The sequence below is a fragment of the Anser anser genome, assembly GCF_964211835.1.
Source record: "Anser anser genome assembly, chromosome: 20".
NCBI lineage: Eukaryota > Metazoa > Chordata > Aves > Anseriformes > Anatidae > Anser > Anser anser.
Window position 1 is genome coordinate 112,039 of NC_139741.1, and position 5,484 is coordinate 117,522.

Below are 5,484 nucleotides of genomic sequence, written 5' to 3' on the forward strand. Positions count from 1 at the left end.
GCTTCTTTCAGTGAGTACCAGACCAGTTGATTATATCTGAAGTTTCTAGAATTGCTTATGGAAAATAAAGATCTAATAAGGAAAAGCATTAGCATGTGCCTTTACCATTTTGGGTCTCGCTACACAATCCTGTTGGCACAGATTGCCACAATAACTTTGGGGACTGTTCTTTGCAAGACAGCACTGGGACCTTGCGTGATACCCTTTGCGATCTAGAGACTTTTCAGAAATTCAGAAGGTACCATGCAAGCAGATAGTTAACCTGCTCAGTGTGCAGAAATTGAAGACTTTCCATTATCTAGTCCAGGACGAATTGGCTTCTTGAGTACTGGAAAGAAACTGACGGTTCTGAGCATAAGGATGCTGCAGTAGTTTGTAGGAAGCTACCTCCTATGAACTAAGTTGGCCTGGAAAGAATGTAGATGTGCCCAGAGTGTAGCTCTGCTCAGTTACCATGAACTTCAGGGTGATCCTGAGCCTCCTAGCAACTGCTGCTGTCGTTTACTGGTGGGCCCTTCCAAACCCAATGGAAGTCGTGCACCAAGTTGCTTGGATAAGTGAAAGGGCAGAGAAGCATTTTAGTTGCAACAGTGGTGCCTGGAGTAGAATTTCTGCAATCTTGCATATTTATGACAATGTGACAATGGTTACTGGCCTATGCAGACCATGCTTAGCATCTGAGTGAATGATTCTGCTCTTCACATTGTGTATGATAGCATTTTTAAGACAATTTGGCAGTGTTCATGTCTGCATAACCATTTTATCGTGCAGGGTTGCCTATTGTTTGCTGTTTGTTTAGCAATTAATACAAATGTTAACAGTAAAAGCGGGGAATCAATGTTCGGAGTACAGCAGGATGGATGTTCCTGAATACAGTGTGACCTATAGTCATGCAACATGTCTCAGGCTGTGCTCAGCACCTTGTGGGACTTGAATATTTTTTTTTATTGCCTTTGGAAACAGAAATAAGCTGCTGTTGTTGGGCCAAATCATCTAAATAATGTATTTATGTATTCTACAAGGGTAGAAATTTCAGGAGGTTGTCAAATGTTTTCCAATTAAGGGAAATACAGTAGGGATTTCTGTAAGTATTCCATGCAGAGAGCAGTTTGGTGTAGGGATGTTGTGGAACCCCGGCTGCATGGCAGACTAACTTTAAACTTTTAAGGAATGTGCCAACCTGCCATAATTAGGGTGTTGTGTGGGCATGCTGGCCATGTCAGAAATAAAGCCAGGTGTGGCTTCTGTTAGAGTTGTGCTAGTAGTTGGGTTTTAGTGCAAAACAGAAGGGGCCTCCAAATGGTGCTTCTGTTGAAGGAGCTGAATCCTATTTGGTAAAAGGAATAAGCTCTAATTTACGTTGCATAATGTCACTGCCAAAATCAGAGACTTGCTAAGAAGTGAAAGATAGAATCCAGGTTACTATGTCTTCAGGTGTCTCACTTGCAATATATTTAACCTTTCAAGCCTGACAGGCTTTCAGATACTACTGTCCAGGTAAAAAACAATTGCAGCAACCCACAGGTTTTATATAAATGTAGGGGCATAGAGGACCTTGATATGACAGCCCTCCACTTCTTTCTTTACCCTCAAACTATTTCAGAAAGGCAGACCCTATATTTGTCTTCAATTTTAGTGATTAGCTGTCTTGCAACGCATTTTATCATGTCAGGGTTTGCAAGACAATGCTATCAAAGGTGTCTCAGCAGATCTGCAGTCTCAGGAGATCCATGACAAAGGCTGGAAGCCTCATTTTGAGCTCTTCATCATCCTGCACAGCTCACAATTAAAACAAAGACATCAGCTGAAGAGTCTGAGCTTTTGTTCTATTTCTCACCCTGTGCCTCACAGGGCAGAACAGAAAAGAAATTCCAACACACCACATTGAGCTTTCCAGTGCCTGAAAAACATTCATAGGGAGATGGGTAGGAGGCAGAGATTAACAAGACAGGAAATGTCAAATTTTAAAGGCCTTAAAACTTTAAAAATCTTGAAAGAGTTAGCTTGATTCTCCTCTCACACCAGCAAAAAGCAGAAGTGTCTTCCAGTTATTTACACAAAAATAATGTCTAGATTAGATCCAAAGTGTTCATAAATTCCATCAATGTTTCATAGAGATGTAGTGAGATCCTCCATCCACCGAATTCAATGGAGCTTTATCACTTCATGCATTTTGAAAAAGTGTTCCATTAAATCTTTAAAGAAAGCCCACTCAGTGTGCGTAGGCTTTATATTCTTGTCTCCATTTGCCATTGAAAGTGGTATTTCAGCATACGCCTTGAATGCATTCTGGCAAAATGATACTATAGTTATGTGTAACACCACAGTGCTATACAAATACCATGAAAGGCAGTTTACTATGCAGTGGAGGTACTCCGTAAACATTCAAGACTAGAAGAAATCTTTCCTTCACAAATCTGAAGTTCAAATGTACACATTAAAGGGGACCTCTGAATCATGCAGAATTTCTGTTTGCCTACCAATATTGATTTGCGTTGGTTTTAGCTCCATTTTATGCCAGTCGTTGAGTAATCACATATATTCTGTATTGTGCTAACATATAATCCAAGATGAGGTAAATCCATTTGGATTTACTGTGTCTATTGTGTTTACAGGGATGTGATCAATTGTTTGGATGAAGTTTAATTTGGATGACCTCATGGCCTGTTTGATGTGCATTCTCAAACCACAGAAAACAGTTTAGACTTAAGAACTGCAAGTTCAACTGTTTTAGTGTAGTATTGTTGTACTACAGTACTATGTTGATATCAGAGATTTGAACTAGTGTAAAAAAAAGGGGGGGGAGGGAGGGGAAGGGTGGAGCACATCTCCTATGAAGGGAGGCAGAGAAAGTTGGGGTTGTTCAGCCTGGAGAAGAGAAGGCTCCGGGAGCCAGAAGTGGGCCTACAAGAGAGCTGAAGAGGGACTCTTTATCAGGGAGTATAGTTGATAGGACAAGGGGTAACAGCTATAAACTATAAGAGAGTAGAAGTTTAGATATAAGGAAGAAATTCTTTACTCTGAAGGTGGTGAGGCACTGCAACAGGCTGTCCAGAGAAGCTGCGGTTGCCCCATTCCTCAAAGTGTTCAAGGCCAGGTTGGACGGGGCTTTGGGCAACCTGGTCTAGTGGGAGGTGTCCCTGCCTATGGCATGGAACTAAATGGTCTTTAAGGTCCCTTCCAACCCAAGCCATTCTATGCAAAAAAAAAAAAAAAAAAGGGCAATGAGTCAGTGCAGATCTGCCTCAACAGCTACACAAATTTTTACATAAATAAGCACACATGTAAAACCATTCACATTGATTTAATGTGAAATAAAGCTTGGAACGTTTAATGGGTTATATAATATTGTTCTTTCCAGTCCCCCCAGTCAAATGAGATTTCGTTCTTTTATTTATTAATTTATTTATTTTTCTCCTGAAAATCTTAACTGGCATTTTAAGAGACTTGATTAAGAGACAAGAGACTCCTTTAAGAGATGCGTGTTAAGGAAATGTTTATATTCTCTTAGAAATGTGAGTATATTGAACTTGCCTTTGTAACTCTATGAAAATGATTGTGCAAGTGTTACATACTCTAGCTATTCTACTAGGAATAGTTTTTAAAAGGTTTATTCATCCTTGCACAAGGATTGGGGACTAATACCTCTCTAGTCCATACTTCCAGACTAGGACCACTGAAGGCAGTGGATTTATAGAGCAGACATAATGGATATCATGTAACCTGTTGCACATCATCACTCCTAGAGCTGCACAATATGGAAAAAACTCAAACTTGTTTATCAAAACCTGTGGTTAGCACGGTGGACTGCCACTCATTTAAAGACAAACTTTAAATCTTCTGTATGTAAACTGAGCATATTTTGCTCTGAATTGAAACATTTTGGGGTTTTCCTTAGTGTAGTACCCATTTTTCAGTGACAGTTTTCTAAGCAGAACTTTGCCTTAAGATAGCTAAACAGACTTTTTGAGATGAGCTTTGGAATACAATACATTCCATGGTTTCTGGTTTGCTTGCAGAGTACTTTGGATATTCTAGAAACATCATAAGGTCCTTACAAAAAGCACAATTCCACAAGAATTGTCAAAAATATTGTATTACTATGGGCTGTAGTATTTAGTTCATTGCTAATGGCGTATTGATAGGGCTATCATACATCAGGTTTTCCTGGATGTTTCCTCTTCGTGACTGGAGGTTTTGCCAAATGAGATTTTTGAGGCTTCTCAAGTCTTTGATTGGGTTCCCATATGCCAAATATCTTCAGTCACGCTATTCTTCATCTAGAAATTCTGGATGTAACAACAACACATTTTTAGTATTGCGTTTTCATCCTCCACACAATGTCCAGACAAGCTATATTACCAGCTAATTTAGCTGGAACTTTATAGCCTTCAAGGTTCTAAATCATGTTTGAAGACGTGGTAACTGGGGTCTCTTTCTTGCTGGCAGAAAACTGTTGATTTCATTGTTACAGAGAGATTTCAAGAAGCCTTATTTGGAGAAATGGAAGGAACGCAAATGGAGTTTTCTTTAACGATGTGGCATGTTGCCGCTGTCCTAGGACAGTTTGTTCTTTCTAAGATTCTATATTGATTCAAAAAAGTGGTAGACAAAAGTATTCAGGGAATTATCAAGATCCCATGAGCAAATAAACTCCTGTTGAACTTGGTCTTTGGGGTATGGTTCAGACCTTAAAAGAGGTCCTTAGTTAATTGTACTTCAAAAATAAATAATCTTATTTCCTGATAGGATTTTATTGAAGAAATATACCACAAGACTGAGTTAGAGAGAATGAAGGAGAGTTGAACATCGAATTCCTAGTATGATTTGGGCATCAAAATCTCTTAGGTAAATCCTAAATTTTGAGGGTGACATCTTTTGCTCTTGCAGTCGTATTTGATTTGGGCTTCACTTGTGGTGTTTATAACGTCTGTTTTGAGAGGCTTTTGGCGACTAACGTATTCTCATGCTGCGGCCAGCTGCAACAGCCCATAAGGAAGAGATTTCAAACAGGAGCAGAAAGGTGGGCATGATTTTAGGCTACTGAATTATGGAGCCAACTTCCTCATTTGTGGGAGGCAGGGAGACAGGGTGAAAGTTGCCTTTAAATTTGTTGTGAGATTAGGAAGCGCCTGAGTTGTTGGCGTCCTAACTTGTATTGTAAATTGTTCTAAACGCACAAACGAGAGGCAGTTAAAACAACAACAACAGCAGCAACAAAAACACCTACGCTTTTGTGATAATTCTACCGTTGCGTTATTCTTCCAGAGCCAATTCTCTGCCTTTGTCTTCGTGCTCCCGCAGGAAACAATAAGGTCTGTTTACTTCAGCATCATCACCGAGGCAACTCGGGAAAGATGAAACTCACCCCACCCCACCCCACCCCACCCCTCCTCGCTCTCTCCCCGCCTTCCTCCCCGACCCCCATCTGCCACTCATCCCTCTCCCTTATCCGCAACGGCTTTGCCATACCGCGTCTCCTCC